We start from the raw sequence: 22,060 nt of genomic DNA on the forward strand, positions 1-22,060 counted from the left end.
TTGTTTGAGGACACAAGCAAATCCATGGTATTCCAGGAATTCAACTGTTTTTTGAAACTGTTCAATGGATGGGTTTAGTTCCACTTTATGATTTACAGCTATTTAGGGGCTCTGGGCTTCAGCAAAATGGCAGCCTCCAGCAAGAAGAAACTGGAGCAATGTAGCACACATAATATTGGTGGCATAATTAAAGGAGTTGTAAAGTCTCAAGGTTTTTCACCTTAATGCATTTTATGCATTAAGGTGAAAATCCTTCTTGGTTGCAGCTGCCCCTAGACCCCCCGTTATTTTTACCTGAACGAGCACGAGCCCAGCAGCTCCAGCCACCTTGGGTCCTCATTGGATAGATTGATAGCAGCAGGAGCCATTGGTTCCCGTTGCTGTCAATCAAATCCAGTGACACAAGAGCGGGGGGTGGGGCAGAGTCTTGCTGTCTGTGTCAATGGATGCAGCAGCAGGACTCGGGAGCGTGCCCGCATGGGTGCCCCCATGGAAAGCGGCTCTCTGTGGGGACACCTGATGAAAAGGAGGAGCCAGAATCGGTGCTGGGGCACCCCAGAAGAGGAGGATCAGGGCTGCTCTGTGCAAAACCATTACACAGAGCAGGTAAGTATAAAATGTTTATTTAAAAAAAAAACCTTTACAATCACTTTAAGTTAAAAAAACCTTCTGAGTGTAGCAGCCCCCTCAGTCCACCTAATACTTACCTGAGCCCCCTCTCTATCCAGCGATGTCCACAAGGGACTCAGCCATCCAGAACACTCTCCCCTAATTGGCTGAGACACAGCAGCGTCGCCATTGACTCCCGCTGCTGTCAATCAAACTCAGCCAATCAGGAGAGAAAGGGGGCTGGGCCGAACTACAGCTCTGTGTCTGAATGGACACACAGATCTGCAGCTTGGCTTGGGTGCCCCATAGGAAGCTGCTTGCTCTGGGGGTATTCGACAGAAGGGAGGGGCTAGAAGCAGAGAAGAGGAGGATCCAGGCTGCCCTGTGCAAAACCAACTGCACAGAGGAGGTAAGTATAATGTGTTTGTTATTTTTTAACCACTTGCCAACCGCCGCAAGTACATATACTGCGGCGGTCAGCCCAGGCCAGGCAAAGTAAAGTATATATACGTCACTAGCCTGTCACCGGCTTGTGAGCCAATAGCGGGGGAGCGAGCGCCCGCTGAGTCGCGCGCCCGCCCCGACTCGTTCCCTAACAAGTCAGTGCGTGTGACCGCCGGACCCGATGTCCGCCGGTCACTCGCGATCGTTCGCCGGGAAGAGAGAAAGGCAGGCGGCTAATGTAAACAAGCCGCCTGTCATTCTCCCCTGTGTAAAAATGGAGATCAGACGGTTCTACTATGTAGGACCATTGATCTCTATTTTTACACTAGTAGCCATGTCCCACCACAGTTAGAAACACGCCCCTAGGACACACTTAACCCCTCCCTCTCCAATACAGTTAACCCATTCCCTGCCAGTGTAATTTTTACAGTAACAGTGCATATGTATAGCACTGATTACTGTAGAAATGTCACTGGTAACCCCAAAAGTGTCAAAAATGTCAGTCAAGGGTCCGATCTGTCCGCCGCAATGTCGCAGTCCCGCAAAAAAAATCGCAGATCGCCGCCATTAAGCGTTAAAAAAAAAACACCAAAAATGACAGAAATCTTTCCCTTTGTTAGTAAACGCGATAACTTTTGCGCAAACCAATCAAAATACGCTTTTTGCGTTTTTTTTTTTTACCAAACATATGTAGCATAAAACAAATTGGCGGAAAATGTTAAAAAATTTTTACATTTTTTTTGGGGAATTTCATATAAAAAATGTGAAAAATATTGTTATTTTTGCAAAATTGACGCTTTTTTTTTGTTTATAGCGCATGATGAAAAAATCGCACAGGTGATCAAATGCCACCAAAAGAAAGCTCTGTTTGTGGGGAAAAAAGGACGTCAAATTCGTTTAGGTATAGCGTCGCACGTCCGCGCAATTGTCCGTTAAAGTCATGCAGTAAAAAATCGCAAAAAAAACCCTGGTCAGGAAGGGGGTAAAATCTTCCAGGGCTTAAGTGGTTAAAACCAGACTTTACAATCACTTGAATAATGTGGAATGTATGTTCCTTGCTTAATAACATTATTTTTTTATCAAGTTGTTATGGGTAAAGTTCTGCTTTAAAAGGTTTAAATAATGGCTGAGATGTAGTTCAGTTCTGCCTAGGAAGGGTCAGTAAACATTTGACAGCAACTTCCAATAAGTGTTTTGAGTTGTTGGTTGTGCTTTCATGCTTTCCCTGCAGAGGGCACATGGGGCAGTTCTGCCGCCTCTCCCAGAGTCCTAGCTTCTTCTGCACGCCCTTTTGTATCTATATCCCATTCCTGACATCACGGAAAAAGAAATATATGACCGGTGACAACGTGCTGTCTCTAGTATGCTGCAAAACAGACAGCAGAATTAAAATCAGAAGTTATATTAAAAAGAAAAGTTATTTCAAAATATATTACACTAAATATTCCACAAAACAATAAGAATTGTACACCAGGAAGCGTGATGACACCTGGTGTGCCACATAGCTGAAAAGTAAGCTAGCTGGCTTCATTGTATTTGGTGTGCCTATAAAATAGAAGTCAAAGGTGGAAGAGCAGAGTGAAAACACACTCCACAAATGCTGTTAGCACCTCCTCTGGAAAGGAGGGATGAACAAAAGGAGGAGTTTAACATAACACTGGGGTAAGAAGAAGCAGGGGGGCTGTTGTGGGTTTCCTAAGATCCCAAAAGATCTATTATTAAAGAGATCTCCCATCCCCCTTGGCTGCAGGCTTGGTGTTGTCACACCCTCTGTCCACCTCCAGGCTGAAGGTAACACACATCCCTTTCTGTCTGCTGAGAAGGAACTGGCTGCAACATGTAGCAACTGCTCTCCTGCCTGGGACTCTGCACACAGGAATTCTTTTTATTCCTCCTCCAAACTCTCTCTTTGTGAATCCACTAGATCCTAAACCTTTGCTGCAGTAATGATCGCCTAGAAGTGACGTGAAATCCCACTGCACGTCTTCTCCTGGTGGCACATGGATGTTCCTCTCTCTGCCTTGTTTTTTTCCCTACAAACGGAAATAGATTTTTTTTTAAGGATTGGATTCCTGAGGCTCTGACTTCTTACATCACAGGGGAAGTTTGACATGTTTTTATCTGTAATCAGCAAAGTAGGGTTTTACTTGTTTCCTGTGCATCTTGATCCTTTTCCAGCTGCAGCCCAACTTTGAATGCCTTTGGATTTTCAGAAGCGCAATCTTTTAAGTTTTTTTTACATTTGGATGTTGCATTATCTTTACAGAGTGATGTAGAAAATGTGGTCGGAACTGTGGGGCAGATCCTGAATTATTGGAATATTGGCACAGTGCAGAGTCAGAGTTGATTCTTCAGGCGGATCACTGCTGGGGTGAGTTCTTGTATTGTTTGGATTTGTTTGTGGTAGGATCTGTTAAACACAGCCTCGGTGTGGAGCTGAAATTCACGCCATACCTGTTTGTCGGATAGGCTTGGGAATGCTTACTGGTAAGTATGCTTAATGCTCACTGGTAAGTATGTTTAATGCACGTCATTGTTCGGTGCACTTATGAGCCTGGAGCACAGAGACGGATGTTATATAATGTTAAAAACAAATGTCTGTCTCTCTGTTTCGGTGAAAAGATGTGTTTGAGTTAGCGTTCCCATAAACACCGTGGGCTATTATTTATTTATTACAGGTATTTATATAGCGTCGACAATTTACCCAGAGCTTTACATTCACATCAGACCCTGCCCTCAAAGAGCTTACAATCTAAAACTCGCCACACACATTATGATGAAATTGTGCAATCTCCTTTAGATCTACCAACAAATATGTAGTGCAATGGCCTGCCCGATTAGGTAGATTGGGTAGGATTTCATATTGCAAAGTTTTTGTAAATCCTAAATTGATTGTACAACTAGATTGTAACTTGTATGGTAATCCTTATTTTAGCCATAAACGTAAATCTGATTCTTTGCAGAACTCGGATATTATGATTGAATCTATGAATTATCAAAAAGAGAAATGCAATGCTATTGATCAATTTAGAGCAAAAATGATCAATTTCATCTAAATTATTTTGATTTGTCTGGATGGAAAATGTGTTTGTAGGAAACTGTGGTAACCCTTATGATAGCCATAAACGTAACAATCTGATCAAATGATTCTTCACAGAATCAGACATTGTAATTGAATCTATTAATTATTAAAAAGAGACTTAGGGGGAGATTTACTAAAACCGGAGTGTGCAAAACCTTGTAAAGCCCTACATAGTAACCAATCCGCTGCCGGGTTTCATTGTCAAAGCCTAGTTGAACAAGCTGAGGTTAGAAACTGATTGGCTACCATGCAAAGCTGCACCAGATTTGGAGTGCTCCCGTTTTAGTAAATCTCCCCCTCAGTGAGGGAGATTTACTAAAACTGGTGCACACAGAATCTGGTGCAGTTGTGCATAGAAGAATAAAACATAACATATACACACAAGGTGATATTCACCATCCTTGCGCTAATCATACCAGTCCTTAAGTGCCGGTTCACACTTCTGCGATGCGGGAACGCTGCGGGTATGCAGCGTGTTCCCGCATCGCATCCGCACATCTGGCAGTTCACACTGCCATATGCGATACGCAGGGGGTGTTAATTAAAAGTTAACGACACCCCCCAGTTGCGATCGCATATCGCAGTGCGATCTGCAAGTTCGCACAGAATCGGATTGCACAAGTGTGAAGCACTGTGCGATCCGATTCTACTGCGGCTAAAAAAAAAAGCCTCCTGTGCGTGTTTGGTGCGGATACAGTGCGAATTCAGCCATACAAAGTGTATGGCTGAACTCGCCTCCGCACATGAGATTGCATGTAATTAGAAGCAGTGCGCTCCGAATTACATGCGATCTCCGCAAATGCCAAAGTGTGAACCGGCACTAAAGGTAGCTTGTGTGTCTTCCTTCCAAAACATAGTCTATTAAAGCTAGGTGGCTGCTACTCCAGTCAACTCCACTGGACTTAGTGAGGGAGATTTACTAAAACTGGTGCACACAGAATCTGGTGCAGTTGTGCATAGTAACCAATCAGCATCTAACTTCAGCTTGTTCAATTAAAAACTTTACAAATAAAACCTAGAAGCTGATTGGTTCCTATGCACAGCTGCACCAGATTCTGTGTGCACCAATTTTAGTCAATCCACCACACAGTGTTATTAATTGTTTTTGCTCAAAATCAATGAATTTCATTTAAATTTATCTGATCTGTCTGGACAGAAAAACTGATTGTAGGCAGATCAATAGAATCATTCATCTTTTCAATTAATCTTCCAATCAGATTTTTCTCCCAGATAGTAAATTGATCAACCATATGAATAAACTTCCCTATCTCACCTGGACATACCACTTATGCTGGGCACACACATGGAGCTCTTTTTTTGTTCAACCCAGTGGGCTGAAGGGACATCATTGTACTGCGATGTTAGTGCAGCGATCTCCCACGCTAAGCTATTTTGTCTTGAAAGGGACTGGCCTACCGCCAGAACACACTGATCAGCCATTGGCTGCAAGCGCTGATCGAAAGTTGGTTTTCCAGCATGCCCATTTGATGAAAGCCGATCGTTAGATCAGCTTCTGTCAGCCAGGCTGCTGTACACATGGACCGAATGTTGGCCAGTTTCTGTTCAAACAGCTACTACTTGCCAATATTCGGCCTGTGTATATCTGCCTTTGGGAGCCTTTTAACCCACAAGCATGTCTTTGGAGTCTGAAGGAAATCCATGTAAGAATGAGGGGAAAACATGCAAACTCCATGCAGATAGTAAACTGGCTGGGATTCGAACCAAAGACTCCACTGCTTCAAAGCAGAAGTGATAACCATAAGCCACTGTGCTGTTTAATTGGTGCGCTTTTTGTTTGGGTTTAATGATTAGATCAGTCCAATGTGTGGCCATATTGGAAGCAAATCATGCTTTATTATTTGCACAGCCAAAAAGATTATTTTCTTAGGTTGAGGTCATAATCTTGCTGCAGAAAAATGTCCAGAAATCTCAAATGATTAACAACTGTATGTTAGGGGTTTTAATTTAATAATTTGGTGTAAATAATTTCACAGTAGTAGACCCTGACCAATTAGAATTAGCTGGATTGGATATCCTAACTCTTGGTCTGCGCAGTTAAATAATTGTGTTTATCTAAAGTGATTCTATACGCTAAGTATTATTAAAGTAGTACTTAAAGCCTCTGCTTATTTAATTAAATTACAAACTTTTCACTGCACAAGTAATGATAATTCAAGTTTAACTAAAGGCAAAACTTCTTTTTTTTTATTTTCATTTTTTGCCATCTGTGTCCCATAGAGGAGATTTCCCTCCATTTCCTGTCCCAAAAAACAAACAATAAACAAAGTAAGAGGAAATCCCAGAGTTTCAACAGAACTAGTGTCTCCATTGGAGGATTTTCCCTCTGCTACTCTTCTGGTGACAACCCAAAGTTTGAGACTTTCTTTTGCTTTCACTTTTGATAACGGTAAAAAGGACAAATAGAGTGAATCTCCTTAACGGGGGCATAGAGAGCAAGAAAAACTGACAGGGTTTCCAATCCATCTCAACTATATCCAAAACTAAAAAAGCTTTGCCTTTAGTGACACTTTAAAGGCTAATATATTTCAAATACAATTAATAAATGCACAATTTTGCAATTAAAAAATGTGCATATATATATATCTTTTTTTACAGGAGTCTGCAGAGCATTCCACCTGTATTCAGCAGATCATGGGTGCGATGCCAGCCTCCTGCTCAGTCTTTTCTCTAGCTTTGTGCCCATATCTATGAGCTTTCTGCTACATAGCTAGAGGAAGAATGAATAAACTACCAGCATGCTGAACACTGTATTTGCAGCCAATTCAAACTACAGGTGCCGTGCTGACAGATGGGACTGTTCACTGATGTGAATTTTATTCACAGATCTGTGAATGAATGACGCGGCTGTGTGGTCGTGCTGTTTTCAAAAAGTGACAACGGGGGCACTTATCCTTATAAAGTTATTGCACTAATCACTCACATTCTATTGCGTTATTTTCTTAGTACTGGATAGAATGGGAAAATGTTAGAATCACTGGAGGTCTATGCCCTCGCTTGGATGATTTCTTTTCACTTCCTGTCCCAGAAACAAAATAGGAAATGTGTAGATGTTTCTGCAAAATAATGAGGGGAAATCCCACCTTTGATAGCAGTTACCATGAAAAAATGTGTCCGTATTGTAGTGCATTCTCCCCATTACTGTTCTGGTGACAACTGTAAAATGTTATATTCTCTCTCACTTTCTCTTCCAGTGACAATGGTCACCAAAGCAAGAAGTGCTGGTAAATCAAATGGGACACAGCAATAAAAAAACTAAAAAAAGGCCCCCACACTTCCCAAGTCTTTCGCAAACTAGGAAAAATATTGTTTGGAGATATTAAACCCATTTTTTCTTTATTAGATCCTGAGGGTAGGGCTTACATTGTCTTCAGTTTCTTTGGCGTGATCATTTTTTTTTTTTTCAACACTGCCCCCCAACTGCTGGCTTAGACTACCATTGCAAAGGTGGCTCCTTGGCTTTCAGGGTCCAACACAGTTCCGCTGAAGCCACCCTTTTGAGCACATTCCCAAAATATGTTCACCCCATGCCTGTACAAAATTGTGCATTTATTAATTTTATTTGAAATATATTAGCCTTTAAACTGTCACTAAAGGCAAAGCTTTTTTAGTTTTAGATAGAGTTGAGATGGATTTTTCATGGCTCAGCGTCCAGCTCCTTCTGTTCTGCGTTCCTGAACGTCTGGGTTGGGAGAAAGCCCTCTACGGGTTCATTCAGGCTTGCAAATTGGTCCAGCTCCATTTACATGCAAGAACCCCAGTGGTTAAAACCAAGGGGAATTTGCCAACTCCTGCAGCTAATCGCTGCCGCTCGCATGTGATTGCTCATGCAGTGATCGCCTGCGAGTGATTGGTCCTGGATGCAGACTGTCATATGAAAACTAAGTTGGACCCATTTACAGGTATGAATGCAGACTTAATCTAGACAAATGATTTTTGATTGATCTCTGTGAGACCACATGTTCTATCACTAATAGTGCTGTTGCACTTGTAAGTCAGTTATGACATCATTTTTACCTGTGCATGTCCAGTACAGGCATGGGGTGAACATATTTTGGGAATGTGCTCAAAAGGGTGGCTTCAGCGGAACTGTGTTGGACCCTGCAAGCCAAGGAGCCACTTTTGCAATGGTAGTCAAAGCCAGCAGTTGGGGGGCAGTGTTGAAAAAAAAAAAAAATGATCGTGCCAAAGAAACTGAAGACAATGTAAGCCCTACCCTCAGCATCTATTAAAGAAAAAATGGGTTTAATATCTCCAAACAATATTTTTCCTAGTTTCCGAAAGACTTGGGAAGTGTGGGGGCCTTTTTTTAGTTTTTTTATTGCTGTGTCCCATTTGATTTACCAGCACTTCTTGCTTTGGTGACCATTGTCACTGGAAGAGAAAGTGAGAAAGAATATAACATTTTACAGTTGTCACCAGAACAGTAATGGGGAGAATGCACTACAATACGGACACATTTTTTCATGGTAACTGCTATCAAAGGTGGGATTTCCCCTCATTATTTTGCAGAAACATCTACACATTTCCTATTTTGTTTCTGGGACAGGAAGTGAAAAGAAATCATCCAAGCGAGGGCATAGACCTCCAGTGATTCTAACATTTTCCCATTCTATCCAGTACTAAGAAAATAACGCTTTGGTTGAGGGTACAATTTAAAGCAGACCTAAACTCTGTACGCAGGGCCAGGACAAGGGGTGGGCAGGGCGCAGTGGTTTATTGCAGGGATGGGGGCACCTTGAACCTAACCCTAAGGGAGGGGGGGCACAGTTTGGCATCTTTGCCCTGGGCGCTGGATGGCCTTATCCCGTTACTGTCTGTACTACACCTAAGGTATTCCCTTTCAGCCATAAACTGTAAGCTGCTGCTTCAATTTCTGATATATTTCTGATATATCTACCTGTGTGCGGGTTTGGGCTGCTGCCAAGTAAGGGCCCATTCACACCAGTGTGCTGAGGTAACACACTTTACCCCAGTGCCTTTCATTGTAAATGGTACCTTCCCAGTGCACCTGTACTTTGCAATGTATGGCAAGGTACTACCAGGTGCTAAACTGCTGAAAATGCTAAATTCATGTTTTTTGGTCAGTAGTTGTGCATTGGGTATTGGGTAACCCTATTAAATGAATGGGCTGCCTTAGCACAACAGACAATAACTGTAACAGACTGGTGTCATTAGACTATTGTAGTGATGGGTTAGACCTGGAATAGAGAGGTGGAATTTGTGTGCAGGAAGAGCCACTGATTGGCTGCCTGGACAGAGATGTCCCCTTTGACTTCCTGCACCAGAACCTGAAAGGGTCGTGGAGCCCAATACACATACTGTAAGTATCACAGAGGATTTTGCAGCAGTTTAGGACAGTCAGAGGAGGGGTCTTGTTGACATAGATAAAAAAAAAGAATAACCTAAGGGGTTAAATACCTGCATTTTTCCTGAAAAAATGCTGCTCCAGGCTCCCTACAGTTTTGATCACATGATCTGTAGCCTAAGCATTTGATGTATAAGAATTCAACTTAAAGAGAAATATAGCCAAAGCTGTTTTGGCAATCAGAGAGGAGAGATGGTGGCACTTCCAGCATATAAAATTGATCCTTTTTTGTAAATTAATTAAAAGCAAAGACATACACGTACAGCTCCCAAGAGATCAACAAATGTGATTCACACTGCTGTGCCTAATCATTGGTGATTATTTTGGCGATAATTCTCCTGGGGATTACACTATGACCTGTTTTCAGTGAAATGTGGGCAGGTATAAATGTTTTTCTTGGTTTTATTCTTACTTCTCTTTAAGGCCCCTTTCACACAGGCGGACCGTTCAGATCAGCCTGTCCGTTTTTCAGGCGGATCTGAACGGTCACCCCATGTATCTCTATAGGGCATCAGATGTCAGCGGAGACATGTCCGCTGACATCCGATCCGTCAAATCTGGATGGATGGAAACCCTATTTTCCATCCATCCAGCGGATCAGATCGGATGAGAATGGACAAACGGTCCGTTCCCATCCGATTTCCCCATAGAGAACAGAGGGGACCTGACAGCTCTGTCTCCGCACACAGCGCGGAGACAGAGCAGCCATCCACCTGCTCATTGGGGGATCGGCGGATTGATCCCCTGCTGAGAAAACAGAGTCAGCCGACGGACTCCCCTGTGTGAAAGGGGCCTAAAGGAGGATCAGACTATATGAACTTTGGCAATGCCCATAAATAGAATTCACATTACCAAAAACCTAGGTGCTTGGTCATGTAACGTGCATTGAAGGGAGTATGGAGGGAAATTAGGGATTTTAAGGAATTCAGAAATTATATTTCAATTTCTTTATCCATTCAAGTGAGACAATAAATAGGAATTTACCCTGGAAGCTGTGCCAATAAAGAGGCAGGTCAAGGGCACAGAGCTGGTTACCTTTAGGCCCCTTTCACATGGCTCCGTTCCATCGATGGAGCCGTTCTGCTCAGCGGGGGATCGATCCGCCGATCCCCACTGAGCAGGCGGATGACAGCTCAGTCTCCGCTCTGTGTGAAGAGATGGAGGTGTCAGATACCAGCTGTCCTCTATGGGGAAATCGGATGAGAACGGACCGCCTTTCCGTTCTAATCTGATCCACCAGACGGATGGAAAATAGGGTTTCCATCCGCCCAGATTTGACGGACAGGATCGGATTGGATGTCAGCGGACATGTCTCCGCTGACATCCGATGCCCCATAGAGATGCATGGGACATCCGTTCAGATCCGCCTGAAAAACTGACAGGCAGATCTAAACGGTCCGCATGTGTGAAAGGGGCCTAATTGCATTTGGTCTCCCTGTAGTAGACCTTTCCCCATACTGACTTACCATGCCTTGTTCTGTACTGTGTCTCTGTGCGGAGGCTGCCCTCTTGGTAGAGGAAGGGTTTTGCTTCCTTCTATCAGAGCCTCAAGCAAGGGGTACAATGATCAGCACAGCAGTGGCATCCACTGATTAGTGTATTCTAACAGCAGAGAGTCCCTGTTGTAATGTATCAGTTGGGAGAATTCCTCTATCCACCTTGCTTGTGTGGATGGAGGAATACGTTTTTTTATCAGCCTACTGGCTGAGAAAAAATAAATAAAAATATTGGTCCCTATGACATAATGGGGTAGATTTACCAGCGGCAAATTTGCAAAGGGCAGTTTATCCAGAGCTTAGTAATTATTGAGATCGATAAGTGACCATTGCTTTTTTAAACATTGTATATGAATACCTAATTTTTATATTTTGTATTTAGTAAAACATTTGTTTTAAATGCATGTGCAATCACTGGGTACCGAGATAGTCAAATGGATCATTTGTTTGGAGATATATGGGGGAATTGTCTCCAGTCCCTTTGTAATTGCTATTTTAGGGATGATGGTACCCTCACACTTTCCAATATAACACTTTTCACCAGAGGCCCTCCTATTATAGTCTAGAGCTTAGTAAATAAGTAGAAGCTCTGCTGACTTTCATCATCCAATCACATGCGAGCAAAAACTGCACTTTGCAAAGTGCACAGTCTGTTTGCCTTTTGTAAATCAACCCCAGTATCTCTATCTATTAAATATTATATATATTTATTGAGGTGAGCACATTGGGGTTATTTTACTAAAGGCAAATGGACTGTGCACTTTGCAAAGTGCAACTGCACTCTGCAAGTGCAGCTGCTCCAGAGCTTAGTAAAGGAGCAGAAGCTCTGCTGATTTCTATCATCCAGTCATGTGGAAGTGTTTTTAATTGTCCTTGCACATGAATGGATACTCTTTGTAAAGTGAAGCTTTACCTCATTTACTAAGCTCTGGAGCAACTGCACAGTCTATTTGGCTTTAGTAAATTAACCCCAGTATCTCCTATTTTTTTTTTTTTTAGTTAAAGTCCACCTTAACCTCCCTGGCGGTATGATTCTGTCAGGAATTCTGTACCAAAAGCGGTACAATTCTTTTCATGGAAATTTGGCGTTATGTATTATAGGCCTACAATTCTTAGTAATTACTGACTTAAACCTGACCAAAACAAGACTCTAGTAGACATCCCAGATGGGATAAATTTGAAACACAAACGCATGAATTATAATGAAATCAATAATATAATTTTATTATATAATATATATAATAAAATTATATTATTGATTAGATTATAATTCATGCGTTATATATTATATATAGATATATGTGTGTGTGTGTATATATAATATATATAACGCATGAATTATAATCGAATCAATAATATAATTTTATATAAATATATGTGTGTGTGTGTGTGCATATATATATATATATATATATATATATATATATATATATATATATATATATATATATATACATATATATATATATATATATATATATATATATGTATATATATATATAATATATATAATATAAAATGTGTTTGTGCAACTTTTTTTTTTTTCTGAATTTCCCTCCCTAGTTCCGCTCCCATGCAGCATTGCTGCTGCAGGGAACGGATCTAGGATGTGATCAGACCGACAGAGCGGCGGGGATCTCGGCTGGCGGTCACAGCAATGAGAGATCATCGCTGGATCGCCAGGAGAAGGTAAGAGAACACCGCTGCGCTCTCTGCACATCTTTCATACCGATCCTGGTATGAAAAATCCACCCCGAGTCACGCTCGGGGTTACCGCCAGGGAGGTTAACCGGTTGCCGACCGCCGCAAGTACATATACTGTGGCAGTCAGCCCCAGCCGGGCAAAGTGACGTACCGGTACGTCACTAGCCTGCCACTTGCTTGTGAGCCAATAGCGGGCGAGCGCGTGCCCGCCCCGGCTCGTTCCCTGGGAAGTCCGTGCGTGTGACCGGCGGACCCGATGTCCGCCAGTCACTCACGATCGTCCGCCGTGAAGGGAGAAAGGCAAGCGGCTGATGTAAACAAGCCGCCTGTCATTCTCCTATGTAGGACCGTTGATCATGTCCAATCACAGTAAGAAGCAGGCCCCTAGGGACACACTTAACCCCTCCTTCCCCAATAAAGTTAATCCCTTCCCTGCCAGTGTCATTTTGCAGTAACAGTGCATATGTATAGCACTGATTACTGCAGTAATGTCACTGGTAACCCCAAAAGTGTCAAAAATGTCAGTCAAGGGTCCGATCAAAAAAATCGCAGATCGCCGCCATTATGCGTTAAAGTATAAAACACCAAAAATGACAGAAATCTTTCCCTTAGTTAGTAAACGCAATAACTTTTGCGCAAACCAATCAAAATACGCTTTTTGCGATTTTTTTTTTTTTTTTTTTTTTACCAAACATATGTAGCAGAAAACAAATTGGCCAAAAATGTTAAAAAATTTAGATTTTTACATTTTTTTGGGGGAATTTCATATTAAAAAATGTGTAAAATATTGTTATTTTTGCAAAATGTACGCTCTTTTTTTGTTTATAGCGCAAAAAGTAAAAATCGCACGGGTGATCAAATACCACCAAAAGAAAGCTCTGTTTGTGGGAAAAAAAGGACGTCAAATTAGTTTAGGTACAGCGTCGCACGACCGCGCAATTGTCCATTAAAGTCACGCAGTGCCGAATCACAAACAAAAAAGGCCCTGGTCAGTAAGGGGGTAAAATCTTCCGGGGCTTAAGTGGTTAACAGCATAACTTCAATAATAACAACAATAGTAATAAAACACAAAACTGTTTCATGTGCAGTGCAGTAACCTATGTAATAATTTAATTATTCATTAGTCTGCCCCCACTAAACTGCTGAAAGCTGATTGTTGTCATGAATTAGTGTGCGCCATTACTTTTTGTAGTATGCCATTAAATAAGCTAATTACTGTGCAGTTACTATGTTGTGGAGATTCTGACAAACAAAATGGGGAAAAATTAGAGCGTTTTTAAAGTGCATTGCTTTTTGTAAGGTAAGAGTTGGAAATTGATATTGCATACGGCTTGATGTACATTAGATAGTATTCATTTGCCTCCCTACTTAGTGTCTTCGCTGATAAATAACAGCAGCCTGGTGGCTGGTGAGGTCAGGAAGCTTATTGTGACAGGTACTGAATGATTAAATACCTGCCATGACAAACCTCTCAACCACCTGGGTACTGTTAATTTATTGATATTACACTCATGGCATTGATGTTAAAGCCCAACTTGGGGTGCATTGTTTTACATTTTATAATGTAACCTCTTCCAAACAAGTTCTAGTTTGCAAGTTTAAAATCCTCACCAAATACCTGCCAGAATGTACATCAGTAACGGTGCTTCCAACTCCCAGCCACATCCTAAGCTCTCATTTGCAGCGCATAATGTGTCTGCGTTGTGAATGCATGCTGTTTTGCACTGCATTCTTATAAATGCATTGCAGTGCATGCTTCTCTCCCCCCCCCCATACTAATGTAATTGTTATGCCTAACCGTGTGCTTTGATACATTACAGAGCACTGGAACATGTTGCACAAAAATGCAACTCATTTTTTTAACACACACCAATGCTGTGCGTTAATGTGAACTGAATCCATAGGGCATAAGGCACATTGCCTTGTTCTTACATTGAGACTGAATTGGGCAACTCTGCCCAACACAGCTGGTGTGAATGCACCCTTCCCTCTGCTCGCTTCCTCTGCTTTGCCATTCACAAAACGCACAGCCTGTGATGTCTGCGGCTGCGCTTTGTGTCAGGGGGTGGATGGGGTAGTTTCATTTGGGGGCCCATTCTAAATCTCCCCTCCATGTAATGCTATGTGGCTGATCATATTTGGCCTACAATGTGCTACATATGCTAGGCCAAATTCTATAGATGTGATTTTGAAATGTGTCCATCAGAGAGCAACCCTCTGTTATGGAATGCCTTTTCTTTCAGCATATTAAATCCAGTTCACTGCCCGAAAGATCACTAGGGCAGCCCCCAGTCTTTACTGTCTGAGACTACAAATAAAAGCACCACCAGTACATTCACAGAAGTCATTTATGTGTTATTTGAAATTGTCACACTGATGAAAAAGCTAAGAGTTGGTGTGATCTGTGATGTGATAAAGGGACATTAAATTATGTGTTAATGGACTTTTCATTGAATGTTTTTCGAAAATTTTAATTCATTAGTGTCACTAGAAGTAAGCTCACGGTTGTTACAATGTGTTCCACCAGCCTCCTTTTCCTGCCACTTTAATTGTGTTTAAAGCTTTACATAATATTCCAAAGGAAAAAAAACGCATAGGGAAGCTACTGTAAGAACTTTGCATTTGTATCTTTTAGGCTACGTTCACATGTTACTGCGACAGAATTCCGCCCGCGATCCGGAAATCATTGCAAATCACGGGACGCCTGTGTGTTGCCGTTGATTTGAAATGGCACCCCAAACTGCAATGGCACCCCAAACGCTGTGCGATGTTGCCACAATTTCCGCCTGCCAAATCGCGGTAACATCGCGCAAACAGAAACGCGGGTCGCATGACGCCCAAAAAAGGTACAAGAGCTTCTTTGGGGCGTCATGCGACCCGCGATTTTGTTTGCGCGATGTTACCGTGATTCGGCAAGCGGAAATCGCGACAATATCGCACAGCGTTTGGGGTGTCATTGCAAATCAACGGCAAAGCACAGGCACCCCGCGATTTGCAATGATTTCCGGTCCGCTATGCTAACATGTGAACGTAGCCTTTTAGTGTATGTCAGGGCAGAATAAAAAAAAAAAGACACACATGCAGTACATTTCTTCAATATGTGCACATTTCCTCTGTTTTAAACTTTTAAAGATCCTGCTAGTATAGAAAATTATCTTTTGACTTGCCAGAAATCCATTCAACTCTTAATTTCCTATTGTGGACTAACAGCATACACAGTTTTGTGAAATGAGTGTGGTCAGCCCTCCCGATGCCTTTTGCTAAACTATTCAACCAATATAAATGTTTTGTTATCCGCAGCATAGGGACTAGATTACTTGTGTTTCATGATAAGAACAGGAAGGGCTGAATATTTTCTGAGATAAACACAGCATGCACAGTACTCCGAATTTCTGGTCCCATGGGTATTTTTTGCTTAAAAATGTGCTTTCAGTAGTATATTTAACAGACCAAAATGGAGAAAAGAAAATAAGTTTATTGTTAGGATTTACATATGCTTTAAAGCCCAACTCTGGGAAGAATAAAGATCCTCCCTTGGGTTGACTGCTTGTTTTTTTCTAGGGGGGGGGGAGCACTTTTACTTTCCCGGTCCTACGCTGCCCCGTCAGAAGGTAGTCCTTTATACTCTGGCAGTGGACTGTTCCTCGGTGTTCTCACGACCAACAGCACGGAAGGGCCTGTGGGAGCAGGGGATCAGGTAAGTTAAAACTGCTGTACCCCATCCCCCTAGACCTAACTGATTAAAGAAGTTGTAAAGGCAAATGGTTTTTGTATCTTAATGCATTTTATGCATTCAGATAAAAAGCCTTCTGTTTGTAGAAGCCGCCCCAGCACCCCCTAATACTTACCTGAGCCCCATCACTATCCAGTAATGTCCTTAAGTCCCTCGGCTGACCAGGACTCTTCCTCCTGATTGAATGAGACACAGCAGTGGTACCATTGGCTCCTGCTGCTGTCAATCAAAGTCAGTTAGTCAATCAGGAGAGCAAGGGGGTGGGCCAGAATGGCAGCTCCGTGTCTGAATGGACACACAGAGCTGAAGCTTGGCTTGGGTGCCCCCATAGCAAGCTGCTTGGTGTGGAGGGCACTCAACAGGAGGGAGGTGTCAGGAGCACAGAAGTGGGAACCAAAAAGAGCAGGATCCGGGCCACTCTGTGCAAAACCACTTCACAGAGCAGGTATGTATAACATGTTTGTTATAAAAAAAAAAACCACGAGACTTTACAGTCACTTTAACAATTAACCTCTGCGCTGCAAGAGCAGCCCCACCACAAGGTTTTTGGCTTTTTTTTAACCCTTTCATACGGAGCAGGCTTCAATAGAATCTGCTAGCTCAGTGGGGAATCTGTCGGCTGATCCCCGCTGAGCAGGTAGATTGCTAGTCTGTGTCCGCTCACTTATGCAGTGTGAACAGACACAGCCTGCTCTCCTCTTTAGTCGGTGGGATGAAAGCTGACTTCCTGTCCGTTTACACCTGACTGCCATCTGATCCAATCCACCAGACAGATGGGGAACAAATATGTCTGTTTTTAGCAGGCAGGATTGAATTAGATGTCAGCGGGTATCAATGGACCGTTGACACCCACCACTCCATAGAGGGCAATAGATAGTCCAATCTGGTCCACTTAAATAAACTGACCGACTCGATTGGTCCGCCCGTGTGAAATGGCCCTTTCCTGTAGTACAAATTTAACATATGTTCAATGTTTATCATTGAATTTTGCTACATGACAACTACGGTTTCTACTGAGGTGCACTCAGCATCAGCATTCCAGAATCCAGACTGCAATATTTTTTAATTGATAGCTTATTGATCCCCTGAGATAAAACTAGGTTTGTGGGTGTCTGCAATTCATTCAAACCTGCACACTTGTATGTTGTGCGTATGCATGTTAATATGACTGTAAAAGGGAGAAGATCAATGAGTTGAGGAAAAACATTCAGCCATCAGAAGTTTCCTAATAGCTCATTACTGCCTATGCTTTGTGGCCAGGTTAACTACTTAAATAAGCTGTTGGTATGCAAAAGTTCATCTATAAAAATACAGATTGCACAACTAGATACAGGGTGGATTTCATGGTTTGAATGATGGCTTAGTCACTTAAACTGCTATTAGCATTTTGTTTTAAAAGATGCCGGCTTCAGGACTGTCTTCTTCATTGTGGCTTCACTACCTGGTGAGTTAGTGCCCCAAACCAAGACTCTGACAGTGGAGTCTACAGTTTAAATATAAGCCTGTATAGTTTTTCTAGGCCAGTGACCCTTAGCCCCCCCGCCCCCCCAGTTAAGTCTTTCCCAACTTTTTTGCCCCTGAGGAACCTTAAAATAATTTTCAGGTCTTAAGGAATCCCTGCAAAAAACAATTTATTGTCAATCAATTTCCTTTACATTGGTGTCCAGTGTCAGAAATGCCCCTTTCAGTGGTTATTGGAATGACACCCTTCAGGCTAAATTTACACTGGCAGTGGTGTTTACCAACTCTCTGAAAGTGATCTATGACAGTACTCACTGTCCCTGGGAGTGAAAGACAGACAATATGCTAATATCATCAGCTCAACCACCTGTCTTCCAGACATTGTTGAATATGCTGATGTACTCACCTGTTATCTACAATAGGTTCTGTATTTACACCTATTGTTTGTGTATTGTAGTGCAGGAGCTCGAGGACAGCCGTCTGCTACTTAATTGCCTCAGGTTGATTGAATTACTGTCATCTATTAGTTGCTGAGTGGAAATATACTATTTGTGTTGGTTTTTCTTTAGATATGTTAATTCTATTTCTGTATACAATTTCATCTGCATAGGATAATGTAGTCAGGCAACCCCTGACCTGTGTGTAGTTATTTGATGTGTGTATAAATTGAGTGTGAAACTGTTCAATAGAGGAGACGGTTCCTTAATTTGTACAAGCTAAGTTGTCGGCTAGCTTTGTATGGGGGCGGCAAGGATTTGATATCTATGTTCATGACTGCAAGGAAGTCGTATACTGATGGAAGTCCAGAAACACAGTGTGGGTCGGCGGTTCCGTTACATGATCCATAGCGGGTCATTTTCCACAGGCAGTTGAGTGAGGGTTTGAAGGTGTTTGTGAGGCCACCTCCTAGATGCCAATTTTTATTTTTTTTGTCCCAATGGTGATTTTATGTTGCTACACAGCACCGCAACCACATGCCAAGGAGTTGGCACAGGGTTACCGCAGGGTCCCACTGACTTTACTAGAAATGCTGCCACAGGCAACATGCCAAGGAATTGTGGACATGCCTGAGAGGCTGCAGTGTAAACTTCTATGTAGGTGCTGTGAGGGGGGGGGGGGGGGGTTAAGAATGCAGATCAACCGTTTTTACTGCCTCTTTGCTGCCAGTGTGAACATGGCTTTACACACAGCTAAAAAAAAGTCATTGGTATCATGCAGCTGGCTCTGCCAAGTAACATAGAATTATTCAGGTACCATCAAATGCTCAGTCGGCTAAAACGCAGCCCTGGAGCCTACACCTTTTAAAAACCTATCCACAATAGGAGCTCCTAAAATTTTAATTCCCACAAGTTCCTTTAGATGTACATTGGTTCATGTTGATGATTTTCTTTTATTAATGTTTTTTACACTTTTAAATAAATTACTCACTAGAACCCTTGTTGCCTTGAGCAGGTGCAGCACCTGTTACCTATTCAGAAGCCTGCAGATTATATTAAATTACCTCCGCCTTGTTGCTAATCACGAGCTTGTTTATTCAAATTACACTATATTTAAAGTGTTTGTCATACCCACGGAAAAAACACTATACTGTAAGAAAGCTTGGGAATATTAATGTATTAAGAAATGTAGAAATCCACATAAGGCCTGTGACTTTAGCTTGTGAAAGATGCCCACCTGAAAGGCGCAGTTTGCTGCTCATAAAGGGAAAGGCATCAAGGATCCAGTATGAACTATTTACTTAGTGCAGTACAGCATTAATGCTACATGGTATACTGCACCATAGATTTTAGCATAGGTGCTCATGGGCCTCTTTGAATGGCATGTTTAGAAATGTATTACTGCAAATATTCCTAATCCCTTATCCCTTTTGCAGTCTTAGAAACATGATTTTAGGTACGATGGCGAAATAACGATTTCCCTGGAAGAGTGTTGACTCATACAGATGGCTCGCTCTGTACAATACTGGAACAGTAATCACGCATGATGCACAAATGTAATACAGAAAGTCAACCTCTTCCATGCCTGACTGGTTAAAAAAAGAAAAAAAAAAAAAAGATGAATTGTTTTTAAAAAGCTTGGGAAAGGTTCCCCTGGGTTTGGGACTTTATAGGCACAAAAATTTGGTAAGGCCCCGTTCACATAGGGGCGACGCTACTTCGCACCGCAACCTCCGAGGTCATGGTGCGAGCAGCGCGCCGCGACCTCGGAGCGGCCGCCACGGACTTCATAACATTGAAGTCTATGGCGGTCGCCTCCTGGTCGCCCCAAAGAAGCTCCGGACCCTTTTTCTAGGTCGGAGCGACTTGTGTCGCTCCTATTAGAACGGGTCCGCAGCTTCCCTATGGGAGGCGACCTGCGGCGACCTGTGAGGCGACCAGGTCGCCTCACAGGTCGCCCTAGTGTGAACCGGGACTAAAAGTTTAAATATACACAAAAATAATTTATTCAAAATACAAGAAATACAAATCCAAGATTAAAAACGGCAAGCAGCAATATAATGACAAATAGTATAACCGTGACTGTTCCAGAACCTGAGACCCAACATGTTTCGGAAAAAACCTTTTCCTTCTTCAGGGGTGGTTCTTTTGAAGTGCTCTAACAACGAAACAACAACATGATCACAAAATTATACATGTAATGACTTGTACACTTGAAAATTGCATACATGGATGTACATATTAATAGTATTCATATGCATATACATTTATCACAAAGATATAGTTAGTTGAGGCACTTACATGGTTATATTTGCATTAGATTATGGTGCTTGCAGATCAAGTTAAAAACAAGTTTGTTGACCGTATTGCAGATTGGCAGTGCTTTTTTCCTTCTAAGGATCAAGAATATATCCTGGACCGAACTCCAGCAAAACCCCATTTTGTTTTTAAAAAGGAACACACCATTATATGTGTGTGGAGAGGAGAAGAGTGGGAGGGATTTAGTAGTTTGGAAATAGACAAATGAGCAGGGCTGACACCATTCAGTCCACAAAAATGATGTGTCTTGTTAGCCCACAACAAGAATTCTAAGTTAATGCATTTCTAGGTGATCAAAAGGCATTTTATGTACTTGCAGAGTCTTTAAACAGATTAAACAAGGAGAAATGTACTGCATATGTTTTTTTCTTTTTGTTCTGACATACCCTTTAAATGTCTGACGGGTTCACGCTGTGACTTGCTCCTTTCTGTCTCCGGTACATAACTATTCCTCATTGTGATGACCAGGGATCCTCAAACTACGGCCCTCCAGCTGTTGCGGAACTACACATCCCATAAAGCATTGTAAAACTTTGACATTCACAGACATAACTAGGCATGATGGGAATTGTAGTTTCTGAACAACTGGAGGGCCATAGTTTGAAGACCTTTGTGATAGACTGTCCCACTGACCAGTAGTGTGGTGTGATAGATGGCTAAGACCAGAGCCCAAATTTGCATAGTGCAGTACCCTGGGTTTTAGTGATATCGGGTTGCTCATGAAAATGTTAAAAAGTTCTTACAAGGGCAACTCTGTGTGACCTCCTTTACAGCTATGATTTTTATATTTTCTTATATTCCATCCAATGTTACTCCCTGTGCGGAGAGAATGTCAGTGCTTGCATAGAACTACAAATGCATTGTCCTAATTTCTTGGAAACCTGTAATAAACCATTTGAATAAGAAAAACTTGACAGGGGTTCTTAACCTTTCAGCCTTTTAAACAAATACAAAGTTTTGGCTATACAGTACATACAGAATACTTTTCAAGCTATAACCATAGAAAGTCATCTCATTGGCTGCAGGATTTCAGTGAAGGCAGAGCAACTGCATTAATAATAACCTAAGGTTAACCTTTATGCCTCTGTCTTCTCCTAACATAACAGGAAGCGCTGTATTTATTTTGGTGGTGGAAACTGGTCATTGACCAATTTTCTGTAACCGTGTCAAACTGCTATGTGATCCTAAACCCGGGGTAGGCAACCTCGGCATTCTAGCTGTGGTGAAACTACAAATCCCATCATGCTTTTGAGAGTAATCCCTGTGGCTGTTAGTCTTGCAGTGTCTCGTGTGGTTTGTAGTTTCAACACAGCTGGAGTACTGAGGTTGCCTAACCCTATCCCTAGACCGTGAGCAATACTAAACGCAAAGGCATAATTGCCAGTCTGC

General features: G+C 42.1%; 1 protein-coding gene across 1 annotated transcript in view; it reads left to right on the top strand.

The window, feature by feature from the left end:
• Window positions 1-2,670: 2,670 nt before the first annotated feature.
• SNX33 (sorting nexin 33) overlaps window positions 2,671-22,060 on the top strand; it is a 36,631-nt gene continuing 17,241 nt past the window's right edge. Inside the window, exon 1 of the mRNA XM_082257127.1 lies at window positions 2,671-3,424. The gene's annotated coding sequence lies outside the window, so the exon portion shown is untranslated. The remainder of the gene's footprint in view (window positions 3,425-22,060) is intronic.

This window comes from Pelophylax lessonae, assembly GCF_965119305.1.
Source record: "Pelophylax lessonae genome assembly, chromosome: 4".
Classification (NCBI taxonomy): Eukaryota; Metazoa; Chordata; class Amphibia; order Anura; family Ranidae; genus Pelophylax; species Pelophylax lessonae.